General features: G+C 43.2%; 1 protein-coding gene and 1 long non-coding RNA gene across 10 annotated transcripts in view; one reads left to right on the forward strand and one right to left on the reverse strand.

Annotated features, from left to right (window-relative positions):
• The window catches only part of QKI (QKI, KH domain containing RNA binding), a 349,081-nt gene that overhangs the window by 208,739 nt on the left and 122,559 nt on the right, over positions 1-17,783 (reverse strand). The gene's annotated exons all lie outside the window — the stretch shown is intronic.
• Positions 3,435-17,783, forward strand: part of LOC127049018 (uncharacterized) — a 252,220-nt gene continuing 237,871 nt past the window's right edge. Inside the window, exon 1 of the long non-coding RNA XR_007773853.1 lies at positions 3,435-3,543. This is a non-coding gene — a long non-coding RNA (uncharacterized LOC127049018). The remainder of the gene's footprint in view (positions 3,544-17,783) is intronic.

Below are 17,783 nucleotides of genomic sequence, written 5' to 3' on the forward strand. Positions count from 1 at the left end.
CGTCCCCTCCCAGTGGAAGGACTTGCCCAAACGGTCTTTGGTTCTGTTCACCCCAGCATGGCCACTGGGATGATCATGGGCTAAGCTTAAGAGCTTTTCCCAGTACTTAGCTGGAACCCCCCACTGTTTTTGCGGGTGCCAGTCTTCCTGGTGTCCCCCAGAAAGAGTCTCCTTGTATAAAAGTCCTTGTTCTACAACAAACCGGGATCGATTAGAAGAACTGAGCGGTGGTGAGGTGCTCCGTGCCGCCACCCAAGCTTTATGAAGGCTGTCATCTGCTTCCTGCTCAGTCTGGAACTGTTCCCTTGAAACTGGAGACACCAGTTCTTCCTTAGACTGGGGACTTGGGCTTGGTCCCTCTGGAAGCGATGTAGGTGAGGGGGTTGTTTCCGCTGCTGGTGAGCCGCTTTCCACTGGTGCACCAGGGGTTATTTCAGGCTCTGGCTGAGCCTCTTGGGTGTGGTTGTCTGCCAGTTCAGGCTCGCTGGCGCCCTCTGGCGTTGGGGTTGAAGATGGATTTGCAAGCACTGTCGTCAGTGCTGGCACCAGTTCTGGTGCTGGCTGCTTTTCCAGTTCCTGATCTGGGACTGGAAGCACTGTGGCTGTTTCCGTTGTTGGCACAGGATCCAGGTCCACTACCTCTGTCTGGGTCTCTTGTAACACAGATGGGGCCTCTGTGGACGGTCAGGAACAGGAATGTGTCTGGAAGCTTGCCTGGTTTGGCTACGTGTAACCATTCCCACTCTCTTGGCCCGCTTCACCTGGTTGGCCAAGTCTTCCCCCAGTAGCATGGGGATGGGATAATTGTCATAGACTGCAAAAGTCCACATTCCTGACCAGCCTTTGTAGTGGACAGGCAGTTCAGCTGTAGGCAAGTCTACAGCTTGTGACATGAAGGGGTAAACTGTCACTTGGGCCTTTGGGTTGATGAATTTGGGGTCTACGAAGGATTGGTGGATAGCTGACACTTGTGCCCCCGTGTCTCTCCACGCAGTAACCTTCTTTCCGCCCACTCTCAAAGTTTCCCTTTCCTCCAAGGGTATTTGAGAGGCATCTGGGCCTGGGGATCTTTGGTGTGAGGGTGGTGTAATGAACTGCACTCGGTTGGGTTGGGGTTCTTTGGGCAGTTAGCCTTTATATGTCCCAGTTCTTTACACTTAAAACATCTTCCAGCTGACTGGTCACTGGGTCGAGGTGGGTTACTGGAGACTGGTGAGGTGGAAGAATAGGTTGCCTGTGGCTTTCTTTGGGTTGTAGGAGGGGTCTTGGGTTGCCCTCGGTTGTAGGGTTTATTGTCAGTGTGCCCCCTGGGGTATTCATTCCCCTTGACAGTAGCTTTCTTGCTTTCTGCCACTTCTATCCATTTGGCTCCAATCTCCCCTGCCTCGGTGAGATTTTTGGGTTTTACATCTTGTATGTATCATGTTATGTGCTCAGGAACACCATCCAAGAACTGCTCCATTTGTATGAGGAGGTGCAGTTCGTCCAAGGATTTAACATTGTTTCCTGATATCCAGGCCTCATAATTTTTCCCAACGTAGTAGGCGTGTTTGGGAAATGACACATCTGGTTTCCACTTTTGGGTTCTGAAACGCCGACTGGCATGATCCGGGGTTATCCCCATTCTGAATCTGGCCTTGGTTCGAAACAGTTTATAATCGTTCATTCTGTCCTTTGGCATTTCAGCCGCCAACTCTGCTAAGGGTCCACTGAGCTGTGACCTCAGCTCTACCATGTACTGGTCTTCAGGGATGCTGTATCCAAGACAGGCCCTTTCAAAAATTTTCTAAGAAGGCCTCAGTGTCATCACCTGCCTTGTAGGTGGGAAATTTCCTGTGATTTGGAACAATCATTGGTGCAGGGTTGTTAGGATTGGCTGTGTTCTGTTGCTTAGCCTTTTCTAATTCCAGGGCCTGCCGGTAGGTCTCCCTCTGGAGTTCCAGCTGTCTTTGGTGGTCTGCCTCTTTAGCTGCTTGCTCTCTTTTGTAGGCTGCCTCTCTTTCTCTTTCTCTCAGCTCCATCTCTTCTAGTTTTTTTCCAATATCTCGCCTGTGGTCTGCCTTTTCGATTTGTTCCTCTGCATCCTGTTTTGCCTTGGAAGTCATGGTTCCTGTTTTTTTGTGTTGGGATGCCCTCTGGTGTTTATTGTTGGAACTGCTGCTCTCTGTTGTCTCCTGGGGTCTGCCTAGCAAAAGTGTCTTTTTTTTTCCTTCCTCTAGCTAATCTTTTAAATGTAAAGTAAACCAGAAAAACCACTTTATTTGCATGTGTATTGTGCTGGGTACTTGACTCTCAATCGGAGTGCTATAGTTTAACAAAAGACCCCTTGTCAACCTTAATAGTTCCTTGCTTAATATGCAAGCCAAACTGCAACTAGAGAACAGAAAAAAAAATTGTGTCTGGTTCTTTTTAAAACCAAAGCCTTTCTGTCTGCTTAAAAGCCCTAGCAGAGGAAAAGAAAATGATATTCCTACTGGTTTCTGGGTAGAGGAACCATAAACCCCCTACAGGCCAAGGTGGATGCTATCCAAAAGTGGCCTGTCCCAAAGTCAAACAAACAGGTTCAATCCTCCTTAGGCTTGGCCAGGTACTACAGGCGATTTGTACCACACTACAGCCAAATCGCTGCCCCACTGACCGACCTGACCAAAAAGACCCAGCCAAATGCAGTTAAGTGGACTGATGAGTGTCAAAAGGCCTTTACCCAACTTAAGGCGACGCTCATGTCTGACCCTGTGCTCAGGGTCCCGGACTTTGACAAGCCATTCCTAGTCACCACAGATGCATCTGAGCGTGGTATAGGAGCAGTTCTCATGCAGGAAGCAACGGATCACAACTTCCATCCTGTCGTTTTTCTCAGCAAGAAACTGTCTGAGAGGGAAAGTCACTGGTCAGTCAGTGAAAAGGAATGCTACGCCATTGTGTACGCCCTGGAAAAGCTACGCCCATATGTTTGGGGACGGCGGTTCTAGCTACAAACTCACCATGCTGCGCTAAAGTGGCTTCATACTGCCAAGGGGAACAACAAGAAACTTCTTCGTTGGAGTTTAGCTCTCCAAGATTTTGATTTTGAAATTCAGCACATTTCAGGAGCTTTTAACAAAGTAGCTGATGCATTCTCTCGTGAAAGTTTCCCAGAATCCAGTAGTTGAAAAGTGTTCTTAAAATGTAAACGTCTGTTAGTTATATACTTAGTGGTATATGTAAAGGTGCATGTGTTGTATTAATCTGTTTATTTTAAAGTTCTAGGAGGAAATCGCCGCCAGTGAGGTTCCCCCTGTCTCCAATTTGGGGGGCGTGTCATAAACAGATAGCTAAGGGTTAATGTTCTTTTACCTGTAAAGGGTTAACAAAGGGAACCAAATACCTGACCAGAGGACCAACCAGGAAACAAGACTTTCAAATCTGGGTGGAGGGAAGTTCTGGGTGTGAGTTCTTTGTCTTGGTTCGGTGACCCTCTCGGCTCTGAGAGTGATCTTTCTATCTCCAGGCTTTCTAATCTTCTGTTTCCAAGTTGTAAGTACAAGGATAGTAAGACAATAGGTTTATATTGTTTTTTTGTATTTACATGTGTGTAGTTGCTGGAATGTGTTAAATTGCATTCTTTTTGGATAAGGCTGTTTATTCATTTTTTCTGTTAAGCAATTGACCCTGTATATTGTCACCTGATACAGAGACCATTTTATGTCTTTTCCTTTCCTTTTATATAAAGCTTTCTTTTTAAGACCTGTGGATTTTTTTTTAGTGGGGGATCAAGGGGATTGAGTCTGCAGCTCACCAGGGAATTGGTGGGAGGAAGACGACAGGGGAGGAAAGAGAGAATCTCTTTGTGTTAGATTTACTAAGTCTGACTTTGCATACCCTCTGGATGAGGGGAGAGAGAGATTGATCTCTCGGTACTTGTGTTTCAAGGACTTGAAGCAGGGAATCTCCTAGAGTACCCAGGGCGGGGAAATCTGGGAGGAGGTAAAGAGGGAGAAGGGAAGTGGGTTATTTCCCTTTGTGGTGAGACTCAGGGCACCTGAGTCTTGGGGGTTCCCCAGGGAAGGTTTTGGGGAGACCAGAGTGAGCCAGACACTGGAATTCTGGCTGGTGGCAGCGATATCAGATCCAAGCTGGTAATTAAGTTTGGAGGTTTCATGCTAGCTTCTCATGTTCTGAACTCTAAGGTTCAGATCTGAGTAGGAGAGTTATGACAGCTTGCCAATTACAAAACCAGTTTCTCCTCCCTTGGTTTTCACACCTCAACTGCTAGAACAGGGCCTCATCCTCCCTGATTGAACTACTGCATTATCTCTAGCTTGCCTGCATATATATATATATATACCTGCCCCTGGAAATTTCGACCACGTGCATCTGACGAAGTGGGTATTCACCCACGAAAGCTCATGCTCCAAAACATCTGTTAGTCTATAAGGTGCCACAGGACTCTTTGCTGCTTTTACAGATCCAGACTAACACAGCTACCCCTCTGATACTCAACACAAGAGACTTACTGTTGGTGGGGGATCCTGCTTGCCCAGGAACTGCCATGTCTGATGGGAACTGTTATACACAAGTTGGTAAGGAACTCAATTTGTGAATCTTTTTCACCAAAACCCTGACTCAGAAACTAAAGTTTCCATGGACAGTAACAGCTTTTTCTCTCAAAGATTTGAAAACTGCAGACTTTCCCTCTTGGACATCAGTAATGCATGCCTTCAGGACCTCAAGGCTGGACTCTTGTAATGAGCATTTGGACCAATATTAGAAAACTAGTTATTAACAATAGTTATTGCTCAGAAACTTTCATCTATGAGAGTCTGCTCTATCATTTGTGCTGACTGAATATCCTTTTCAGAAGTATACTCCGAAGTCTGATTCTAGCTTCAGAATCTACCTGAGGGAGAGCCTGTAAAAGGGTTCCTTTCCGCAATCAGCAGGACTAGAACTTCCAACCATTTCACAGTGGGGGTTAACATTAGTGTTGTTTGAATAAGTGATCTTACAGTTCACTGGCCAAATTTGGGGGAAATATTGTTTCAGATCAACCTTAAACAAAACTATATTGGTTATCTCAGTGAAACAAACACAAACAAAAAGTTTAGGTTGAAATGCTTTGTTCCATCCAAAATAAACCTTGCATTTTTTTGCACTTTGTTTTATTAAAAATAAAGGAAATTTGGAAATGCCATTCAAAAAAATAACTAGATAAATTCAAGGAGGCTAGGTCCATCAATGGCCATTAGCCAGGATGGACAGGGATGCCTCTGTTTGCCAGAAGCTGGGAATGGGCAACAGGGGATGGATCACTTGATGATTACATGTTCTTTTCGTTCCCTCTGGGGCACCTCGCACTGGCCACTGTTGGAAGACAGAATACTGCGCTAGATGGATCTCTGGTCTGACACAGTATTGCTGTTCTTATGTTCTTAAAACCAGTGAAGGAGGAGCCCCCCTTAAATTGTATATAGTACTATGGCTCGAGCACTCATATGGGACATTGGAGACCCAGATTCCATTCTCACCCTATCCAAATTCAAAGCAGAGATTTGAACGTGGGTTTCCCACACTACTCTAACCACTGAGCTACAGGGTATTCTGGGGTGGATCTCAATCTCTCCTGTTGAAGTTGTTCATTGGAGCGGGGACTAGAACCCAAATGCCTTCCTTCCCAAGTTAGTACATTAAGCACCAGGCTATAGAGTTATTTCCACTCTCTCTCCCCAGCACAATGAATATTTAAGTATTTAAAAAGGAAAAGATGAGAAACCACACCCCAGACTAGCGAATAGTCTGATGATTAGAGCACTTTTCTGGAGGGTGGGATATCCAAGTTCAAATCCTTGCTCTGAAACAGGCAGAGTGGGGACTTGAGCCTGCATCTCTCCCACATCCTAGATGAGTGTTCTAACCCTGAGGCTATGGAATATAAGAGGGGGGTACCACCACCACAAGATTTGAGAATGGCACCTAAATTCTCTTGTGCATCTACTGCCCCTCCCCACCCCATGGGAGTGGGGAGGGGAGACTATTTAAAAAACTCACATGAGATTCACAAATAGTCTTGGTTGACCTGAAACTACATTATCAGCAAACAAACAATTCATCAAAACAAAAACTGCCCTGCTCTTGTTAACATAAGCCCCTCTTCAGAAGGACACAAGTTATTGCAGTACCACTCGACACTAAAATGGACTCTTCCAGTGTCTTTCTGTTCTTCACTGGAACTTTAGCTCGCTTCCGTCTAGTATGAAAACAGAAACTACACATGAGATATATAATTGTTGCAATTTCAGTTTGAGGAACTCAATTTAAGCTCCGAATTTCATGCTTTTAGAAGGGAAAGTCACATTTGGTTTATTTTCAAGATGCTTTTAAACCCCTCAGCCTTACAGGACAAGCATAATCAATAAATCTCTGGGGAACAGAGTTAAATCTCAATCTTGTTTGTGATGCTTGGCCAAAAACTTGTTAGTTTTGAGTTACACTTTTATATTAACAATGTTTACAAGTTTACTTTTTCTCTGGATAGTTTCACTTTCCACTGTTTACCCAAAGGACACTTGTTAAGCCTCTCTACAAAATATGGCAGCACTGGATGGCTCTGTCATGCCTTAGAGAAGAATTGTGATTGTTCAAAAAAGTGCTTAAATCAGTATAGATCAGAATCAATCTAGCTGTGAGAAACATGGTTATACTTTTCAATTGCTAGTTATTCACATGAAATCATGCCTCATTTACAAGCACAAACTTCTGACAGATCTAAAACCAGGGTCAACCACAAAACAGACAAAGTCAGATTTATATCCTGCCTTTATATTTCAGAGAATCTGCCAGGGAAGTAGCTGTGATAATCAGGATTCCACTGAAGAACTGAGAAAAGCACACAGGTCACTTGAAAAAAAAATCCTTTTCTTATTTACAGATCAAAAATGTCTCCCAAGAGATATTTCTGGTTTCACTCAGGAATATCTCAGAGGCTTCTGCAATGCAAAAATTGGCTTTATTACATAGTTCTGCTGTGGATTTATAGTTCAAAGCCAACAGTAAACAGAGCTAGGATTTCAAAAACACTTACAAAAAGTGCTGTAAAATGTTAGAATTTCAGTTTCCAACAATCTGGATTACACAAAATGTAACACTGGTTACAAATTCAAAACTACATGATAAGAAAATTAGGTTAAAACTTGTCAAGGTAGCTTGCATGCTACAATAATTTATAATTCTAGGGGGATTTAAATTTACTTTATCAATATCTGAGCCAGATGCAATTAAATGTTACATGCCACATTAGAATAAATATATTTTGAATTGCTTGCTAAGGTTAAGCAAAATAAAAGCCACCAGATTTTCACAAAAACAGTACAATATCAAAATATAGCATTATTTTAAGAGATTTCTCCTCTACTTTATATACAAGGTATTCCACTCAAAGATGCCAAAGAATTCAGCAAGATTATTTTACTGCTAAAGGAAACCTCTCAGAATTACCAAATTACATACATTCGTTTTTGCTTTGATAGAAAGGTCAATGGCAGTCAATTCAAAAGGCTCTGAATGATTGTTTGATCACTGTATCTCTAATCTAGACTAACCAGATAATCCCTGTGATCTTGGTAAAATATAGATTCTACTCAGCAACAGGGGTTCCCATACTTAAAAAGACCCTTTTTAAAAGCAAATAATAAAAATGAATAAATGCAGCTGGGATTTAGAATGAATTACTAAATCCTTTAAATCCACATTATTCACCTCTAATAACCTATGCACTGAATGCTTTGAGAGCTTGTTTAACTGACAAACAGCTTTAAAATCCCCATTTAAATGCAATGGATCAGATGTATAAAGCCAGACTAGTTTTCCAGGTCATTTTAATAATGGTAATACACAACCTTTATCAAGACTTCTCTATGGTACGGTCTAGGAACAAAATAATGCACTTAAACATACAATTCATCCTATTACAGTTCTTCACATTCCTAACAGATTCTCTTAGCTATTTGAGATTAGCAACCAACTCTCTATCTGAAGATTACTGTAAAGTAGTTCCTGTATTTTACCCTTAGGTCTAAAAGGTTTTTTTTAAAGTTATATTTTATCTAATATGTAGAATTTGTAAGTATGCTTAAAAATATGTATGCATGTAACAGCAGACTCTAAATATCAGCTACTTGTCAAAACCTGTAATGCATTACAGCTAGATAGGGTGCATAACGTACTGCTTCTTCAATAAAAATATAAGTTGGGTTTTTGCAAGTGTTAGTTACTAGACCATAACTAACAGCATTTAGATTGGCATCTTAACTCTTGTCACAAAAATCCAGCACACCTATGTAAACCTTGAGATGAATATGTTACCATCCTGCGCACTAACATTTTTTTCAACCTCCTCCTCACCCCCATAACATCTTCCATGTTCATCTCCACCCCTGATGGCCTACATATAGGCACTGATGCAAGGATAGGGTACCGAAGGGGAAAAAATTTAAAAAAGTCAGCCTTTCCTCACCACGTTTCTATTGCTAGTTTGGTAAGGTTCCCCCCACAACCAGCCACGAACCAAATAAATCTAATATCGGTCCTACTCATGGGCTTCTAAAAACATCCCTTCCTCCCCTCACGTTGCAGTTATTTTCAAAATATGATCAACCTAACGGGCAAACAAAAGCATTTATGCAAAGAAAAATATTCCATGCACATTCTTAGCTTAAGATAAAAACAAAATGACAAACTAAAAGGGTCACTATTAAATACTAACTTTGATAGGCTAGTGCCAATATTTATTTATGCTGACTGTTTCACTCTTCTTTGTTCTGAAATGATAATTATATAGTATGGATATAAAAGATGTTTTTGGTACTAATGCAGTTGTTTGTAGAACAAGGGGTAGGAAACAGTATATTTTAATTAAAATGGAAAGGGGTTTTGTTTTTATAAAGATTAGCGACACTGTCACCATAGAACGAAACTGTATGTTAAAGTGTCAACTGGAAAGGAAACAAGTGCAATTTGTACTGGCCATACTGTTTTCTACAAGAGTACTGTCAGTAAGAGTCAGATAAACTGACTTAAATTTGAAGACTAATAAATTTAAAAACAAGTTCCTCAACATAAATTATGGACTATACAATCAAATGAAACTGCATGCCTCTAATTTCAGTTTTCAAAATCAAACACTCCTGTAGACAGAGAACTGTATTACAATATAAGAAGTTGCAAATACATAGTTACTGAAGCTATAAAGGCAAGTTTACCAAGCTATTCAATGTCAAACATTTCATGTATAAAATGCAAACAGGATGTAATTTTTACTCTTCCTTTTTATAATTGGAAGTTAAAGTACTGAAGCAATAGGCCTGGGTTTTAATATGGTACATCATGAAAATTTAAGTTTTCATTATTATTGTTTCACTAAGTTGGGCATAAATAACCATACTTACATCTACCTTAAAGAGCTTATAGTTGAGGCTTGATAGGAAGGTTATAAAGCTAGTTTAAAATAGACTGGAAGAGCAACATGAATGATGTCACCATACTAGTGCATCAAAGAGGATGTGCAAATGACCATAAACAGAACAATCTAACTATATACAATGTACTATCCAATGCACAAAGTAAAAAGCTGAAAATGGATTTCTCTAATTTGTTTTATTCAAGGTTTAAAAAATCCTATCATATGTAAATGAATTAAAGTGCTATTAGATACTGTTGAAGCTAACCTTTCATTTTAAAATACAGGTTTTTAGTACTTTAGATTGGGAAGATTAAACTGTGTTACTATTTGGAAGGTACAACCACTACCTTCCTAAATTTGCAGAAAGTCAGGGAGATAGCTTTTCTTGTTAAGGGGAGATCCATCTCTCATCAGGCTTAGGCAGGTGAGGCCCTATACTGTTAGGAGTACAATGTCCTGTGAGATGCTACCTTCAGCCCCTGAAATATGGGATACTGCTTCCTAGAGGAGAGCATGGGATCCCCAACAGAGGCCTTAAAGGGAATCCCAGCTACTCAGGCATTAGATAGTTTAGGGGTTCCTGTTGTTCCACCAGCCCAGCAATGGGCTCTGTTGGGGTGGTCGGACCCCCACCTGCCCGCCCACCCACCCTCCCAGGGTCCTCCATGGGGTTTAGGGTCGCCAGACATCCAGTTTTCAACCAGAACTCCCAGTTGAAAAGGGACTGATGGCTCCAGTCAGCATTGCTGACCGAGCCATTAAAAGTCCAAGTTGGCGGCGCAGCAGAGCTAAGGCCCTGCCTGCCTTGGTTCTGCACAGCTCCCAGAAGCAGTGGCATGTCCCCACTCTGGCTCCCAGGCACAGGGGCAGCCAGGGGGCTCCACGTGCTGCACCTGCCCCAAGCGCCAGCTCCATCGCTTCCATTATCCGGGAACTGCAGCCAATGGGAGCTGTAGGGGCAGCACCTGCACACAGGGCAGCGCGTAGAGTCACCTGGCCACACCTCTACTTAGGAGACGCAGAGGGACTTCCTCCCACACTCCAAACACCTTGCCTCCGCCCCCCAGCTACCCCCGCACCCCAACCCCTCATCCTCATCCCCACCTTAGAGCCTGCACTCTCAGGCAGAGTCCTCATCCCCTCCCACAACCCAATCCTCTGCCCCAGCCCACTGAAAATGAATATGTGAGGGTGGGGGAGAGCGAGCAACTGAGGGAGGGGGAATGGAGTGAGCAGGGGCAGGGCCTTGGAGCAGGGGCAAGGCAGCAATGGGGCCTAGGGACAGGGCAGGGGGCAGCAAAGATGTTCAGTTTTCTGCAATCAGAAAGTTGGTAACCCTAATAGAGGTGGCCAGGAGGCTCCTTCCTCACCCCAGTCCTCCTCTTGGAGGGTAGTGACAGTGAGAAGCCTTATGCAAGAGCTCTCTCATAGCAGTGGAGTGCTCCTGGCCTGCCACTCTAGCCTTCGGGCTAGCAGGGGTTCATCACCCTTTTCTGCCTACTGGCTGGGCCATGGTAACAATTTTGGGGAGAAATAAACCTCAGCCCCTTGTCAACCCAGCAGAAGGCTCTGTGGGGCATCAGCAAAAGCACCTTTTTCTGGAGGAATATTGCTCAGAATTCCTGATTGTTGGGAAGAAAGGACTTTTTGTTTAAATATTTCAAGGACTGTTTATAGATACACTTAATCCTTCCCCAGGACAGGAGCTTAGACTAGATAATCACCTCAGGTTGCTTTCAGCCCTATAATTCTACAATTCTATAGGAATCTGTGTTACCTGTAACAGCTGTAGGTAGGTTTTCAGAAAGAAATGTGATTATAACTTGATGGTGACCCTCCCCTTTAACAATGTTTACCATGGTTTAACACAGTCATAAATACAAGTACCTTCTAAATCTCCAACTTTTCTTTAGAAATACATAAAATAAAAATTACATTAAGGTAGCATTCTCCATCACTAATTATGCAACTACTGAATTTTTCCTTTACATTTTATTTTGTTATAACTAGATACACAGCTTTTTTAATGTAATCTTTTAACAGGGACAGTTACATTAAAAAATCTAGAAACAAGTTAAAAACTTCTTCAAATTCAAGCAGTTATAGCATTTCTACAGATTTGTTTAAAGATAACTACAGAATTCTGATGTTAAAACAAATTGTTTGAATCCAGGTAAAACACAGTAAAACACCTTATGCAAGACATCTAATTCATTTCGAGAGAGCTATTCTATAGATTGCAAATACTAAAGTACTCATTCCTACTCTCTTCCTCCAACTACTAACAGTTAAAGTTTTAGACTCATTTCATAGAATGATCTAATCTGTAAATGAATATCGTACATTTAATGCAGCTAATAAAAGCATTGTCTTTCAAAGTGTATTTTTGTCCTTCCAAAGTGTTTGACCTTTGCTGTCACTAAGCCGACTGACAAGCCCACCAGCTGTTTTTTTTCTTCCCAGTGCTACAATGCATTCTCTTCCTTTTTAAGGCTAGTGTACCCCAGTAACAAATAGCAGGGCTTAAGCCAGCTGCTAGAATGTCACAAACCTATATATTAAGCTATGAGCTCATTTATTGCCATCCCTTAGCATCAGTTGCTTATGTCCTTTTTGCTACAGTCTGTTGACATTTCTCACCAAGTTGACAACACTGTTGTCTGGATCAGCAGCTAGGCAGGTATAAGAACACACAACAAAATAAAGAGATTATCCTTTTCAAAAGACAGAAAGAAAAACTGAAGTATTTGTGTTACATGGACTTAACATAAAAACATTTTCATAGTCACAATACAGTTAGGCATTACAATTCCTAGCATTCTTCACTGTCCATCTTTATTTAAGACTACTGCAGTAACCTGTAACAACATCACAGAAAAATAAACTTTAAAAGCTGAATGACTACACTACACACGGAAATTTATGGTTCTATTAGCAATGAAATAAACAAAACCCCTTACATAAAGCTTTAGAAGGGTTTATTTTTTTTAAAGTATTATCTCCGTAACCATACAAAAATCTCTCACCCCTCCATGCGCACACACACAATACAAAACTTAGGAGTTAACTGCAGAGATATGAAAAGAGGTAATACTGACGACTTTAGAATATATTGTCTAGTTATTTTGTCTCCTCTATTGAGAGTCTCTTTACAGTAGGATGATCAGATAGCAACTGTGGAAAAACCGGGACAGGGGGCGAAGTGTAATAGGCGCCTATATAAGAAAAAGTCCCAAAAAAATTGGACTGTCCCTTTAAAAACAGGATATCTGGTCACCCTACTTTACAGAACCTCTGTCATTTTAGGAAGTGACTTGAAAAAATCATTTAAGTCTCTCAGATTCATAGATGTTAAGGTCAGAAGGGACCATCATGACCATCTAGTCTGACCGTCTACACACTGCAGGCCACAGAACCTCATCTCACCCCAAACCATGGTTTAAAGACTTCAAGTTACAGAGATCGCACCATTTACACTAGTTTAAATCTGCAAATGACCCATGCCGCAGAGGAAGGGAAAAAAACCCAGGGTCTCTGATAATCTGATCCAGGAGAAAATTCCTTTCCAATCACAAATATGGAGATCAGTTAGCCCTGAGCACACAAGCAAGATCCGCCAGCCAGACACTAGGGAAACAATTCTCTGTAGTAATTCAGAACCCTCCCCATCTAGCGTCCCATCACTGGCCACTGGAGATATTTGCTGCTAGCAGTTGCAAATCAGCTACATTGCATTGTAGGCAATTTCATCATATCCTCTCCTTAAACTTATCAAGCTCAGTCCTGAAGCCAGCTGGGTTTTTTTGCACCCACTGCACCCCTTGGAAAGCTGTTCCAGAACTTCACTCCTTTGATAGCTAGAAACCGTCACCTAATTTCAAGCCTAAACTTGTTGATGGCCAGTCTATAGCCTCATGGCCAGTCATGTCTCCATACTGGTGCTTAACTTAAAATAACTCCTCTTTTTCTCTGGTATTTATCCATCTGATGTATTTATAAAGAGAAATCATATCACCCCTCACCGTTCTTTTGGCTAGGCTACATAAGTCAAACTCTGAGTCTCCTCTTATAAGGTAGATTTTCCATTCCTCAGGTCATCCTAGTTGTCCTTCTCTGCACCTGTTCCAGTATGAATTCATCTTCCTTAAACAGTATTCCAGATGAGGTCTCACACCTTTGCCTTTTAGAACAGTACTAACACTTCCCCATCTCTACTGGAAATACCTCGCCTGATGCGTTCTAGTACTGCACTAGTCTTTTTTCACAGCCGCATTACATTGGCAGCTCATAGTCATCCTGTGATAAGCCAATACACCAGCTCTTTCTTCACTTCTGTCACTTCCAAATGATACATCCCCAGCTTGTAGCAAAATAACTTCTTGTTAGTCCCACAATGCATGATCTTGCACTTTGCACTATGTCACCCCGTTTCTATCACTCCAGTTTCCAAAGTTATCCAAATGACTGACTGATATTCCAGTCCACTTCTAAATTGCCAATACCTCCCAACTTTATTTCATCTGCAAATTTCATTAGCACTCTCCCAGTTTTTGTGCCATGGTCAGTAATAAAAATGTTAAATAAGAGTAGTCCCAACACGGATTCCTGAGGAAGTCCACTAGTAACCTCACTCTAGCCCAGAGGTGAGCAAAGTTCGGCCCACGCGCCAAATCCAGCCCACGGGACCGTTCTCCCCAGCCCCTGAGCTCCTGGCCCAGGAGGCTAGCCCCCGGTCCATCCCCCACTATTCCCCCCTCCCACACAGCCTCAGCTCACTGCACCATCGGTGCAGTGCTCTGGGCAGTGAGCTCCTGGGGCATTGCAGCTACAGAACCCAGCCTGACCCAGTGTTCTGTGCTGCGCGGTGTGTGGCTGGCTCCAACCGGGCAGTGTGGCTGCCTGCCATGGTGCAGTCGCACCACCAGCCATCAGTGCTCCAGGCAGTGTGGAAAGGGGGCGAGGGGATGGATAGGGGGCAGTGGAGTTCAAGGAGTGGTCAGGGGTCTGGGATGTGGATAGGGGTCAGGGCAGTCAGAGAGTGGGAAACAGGGGGGCCAGGGTTCTGGATGCTGTTAGGGAGAAGGGATGGTTGGATGAGGCAGAGGTACCGGGCAGGGCCGGTAAGGAAGGAGGGGAGGGTTGGATGGGACAGCAGAGGGCAGTTAGGGGAAGGGGGTCTAGGGGTGGTCAGGGAACGGGGGGGGTTTGGATGGGGCAGTGGTCTGGGGGGGGCCATCAGAGATGAGAAGCAGGGGAGGTCAGATGGGGGGGGCGGGCCACGCCTGCCTGTTTGGGGAGGCACAGCCTCCCCTAACCAGCCCTCCATACAATTTCTGAAACCAAATGCGGCCCTCAGGCCAAAAAGTTTGCCCGCCCCTGCTCTAGCCTGACAGTTCACCTTTCAGTATGATCTGCTGTAGTCTCCTCTTTAACCAGTTTGCTATTAACCTTTCAATTCTCATATTAATCCCCATTTTCTCCAATTTAACTAATAATTTCCCATGTGGAACTTACCAAATACACTACTGAAATCTAGGTAAATTAGATCCAATGCATTTCCTTTGTCTAAAAAATCAGTTCTCTCAAAGGAAATCAGGTTGGTCTGGCATAATCTACCTTTAGTAAAACATGTTGTATTTTATCCCAATTACTATTAACCTTTATGTCCCTAACTACTTTCTCTCTCAAAATTTGTTCCAAAACATTGCATACAATTGAGGTCATACAGGCCTATAGCTTCCCAGATGACGTCCCCCCTCGTCCCTTTCTTAAAAATAGGAACTATATTAGCAATTCTCCAACCATAGGGTATAACCTCCGAGTTTGTAGATCCATTAAAAATCCTTGCTATTGGCCTTCAATTTTATGTGCCAGTTCCTTTAATATTCTTGGATGGAGATTATCTGGGCCCCCCAATTTAGTCCCATTCAGCTTGATTTACATTAACTTTGATTTCCACCTCAGATGTGGAAATTTCTATTTCCATATCTTCATTTCCATTAGCTACCCTGTCACTACCTCTAAACTCTTCGTTAAAACATTAACATTAAAAACTGAGGCAAAGTATTTGTTTATGTGTTAGGCCATGCACAGATTATCTTTTATCTCCACCCCATCCTTAGCGTTCAGTGGTCCCCACTTTCTTTCCTTGTTTTCCTTTTATTTATAAGGCTACAGAACCTTTTACTATTGGTTTTAATTCCCCTTGCAAGGTCCACTTTGCTTGGCTCTTGGCAGTTCTCACTTCATCCCTACACTTTCTGATCTCCAAGAGGTAGCTTTCCTTGCTGATCCATCCCCTCTTCCATTCCTTGTAGGCTGTCTACTTTCTTTTAATCACCTGTTTGAGATGCTTGCTCATCCAGCTTGGTCTGAAACCCTTCCCTATGATTTTCCTCCCCTTGCTTGAGATGCAAGCTTCAGATAGTTTCTGCAACTTGGACTTAAATTCCAAGCCTCCTCCACATTCAGATAACTGAGTTCTTCAGTCCAGCCCATTTCCCTCACTACTTCTCTTATTTTTTTAAGTTAGCCCTTCAGAAATCAATGACCTTAGTTACAGATCTATCTTTCTTTATTCTTCCATTTAGTTTAAGCAGAGGTAATAAGGAAACAGTAATTAAAAAAAATGTTAAACTAACATCTAAATTTACGCTGCGTTTAAGTGCACAGGTATTTTTTATAAAGTCATATGATTATATCTGGACAGCACTACATAGTGGGACAGATCATGTACTGCATTAAGGCAAATGTCAACCTCTTCCTATCACAAAGTTGTCGTCTCCCCTAATGCAATCTCAGCCTACTGGACTGAGTCTCCTTGTGCAGAGCTCTCTTTTACTAGCTTCTATGTCACACACTTTCTGTGTTCAGTATACAGAAAATGGCCAGGAAAGCCGCCTACTTCTTGCTAATTACCAGCTGCTTTAAGTGCTCCATAAGACCACTAGGAACCAGCTTAAATAAAAAATTAATCAGGCCACTAATTCACATATGCAATCAGACCCAGGAGCACAAATGCACCTTTGCACCCTACGGCGATGCGACGACTCACCACCGCAGCGCCTCCTGCTGGTAGTCTTGGGAATTAGCTCGTCCAGCTCCAGAGTGCCCTCTTCTGGCTGATGTCCTGCTTGCCGCTGGCCCACATCCCTCTCGGACCCCGGTGCCCCTTTGACCTTGGGTGCTGCCCCCTGGCACTCTATGGGTCTCCCCACCTCACCTCAGTGGCTACTGCCAATCACCATCTAGCCCCCCCTCACTGAGGCAGAATGCAGTCTATATCACTCATCAGCAGCAAGGGGGGTTTGGACCTGCCTCTGCATACCCTGGGCTGCCCCTCTGCAACCCCAGTACTCTTCCCAGCCTTTACCAATGCCTGCAGCCTGGGGGTTTTCCAGACTAGAGCTCCCCAGCTCCTCTAGCCTTTCCTCAGCCCTGTTCCACTCCAGGTACCCTGCTGAGCTCCCAAGCAGCCAGGCCTGTCTCTCTCCACAGTTAGAGAGAAACTCTGAGCTCCTGGCTGGCAGCCATTTTATAGGGCCAGCTGCAGCCTGATTGGGGAGGCAGCCACAGCTGGAGCCATGCCCCAATCAGCCTAACCTATTGACTCCCCCAGGACAGCCCTTTCCCCAGGCTGTTTTAACACCTTCAGGGCTGGAGCAGGTGACCACCACGCTACACACCCCAAGTCGGACCAAGCTCTCCTTCCCCAGAGCCAAGGATTGGGCTTAACATTGGCCATCACAAATATTTGAAACTCAGTATTTTATGTACCTCCACACTAGGGAAAAAAAAAAAAGTTTGCCTACCATGTGTAAGCCAACACATGGCAACTAATACAAGATAAAATCCCAGTGAAGACAAGCCAGCATACAGTTTTCACATGTGTTAGCAGGTCAAAGAACACACTAGGTGGGAACCCAAGGTTTACCTCAATCTGCTAATACATTAAAATTACAAACTTCCTTGTCTTCACAAGGATTTTACCTTTTGTTAGCTAACATGAGGTAAACATGCACCTTTTGAAAGAGGACAGTGATTATGCATGTCTTCGGGTATATCTACACTGTCAATTATGATGTGACTGTAGCAAGGCTAGGCATACCCACTCTACCTCTAATCTAGCTAGTGTAGGTAACAGTGGCAAAAGACATGGTGGCACAGACTTCAGCACGGGGTAGCAACCCAAATGGATCCAGGATCTCCAGCAGGCTTGTACTGGGGATGCTAGCCCATGCTGCCACATCTTCACAAACACTGTTGTTACCTGTGCTAACTAGATTAAAGCTAGGGTGAGTTTGCTATAATCACACTTTAACTGGCAGTGTAGACATACACACAGGTC

The sequence above is a fragment of the Gopherus flavomarginatus genome, chromosome 4 (genome assembly GCF_025201925.1).
Source record: "Gopherus flavomarginatus isolate rGopFla2 chromosome 4, rGopFla2.mat.asm, whole genome shotgun sequence".
In the NCBI taxonomy this organism is placed as follows: domain Eukaryota; kingdom Metazoa; phylum Chordata; order Testudines; family Testudinidae; genus Gopherus; species Gopherus flavomarginatus.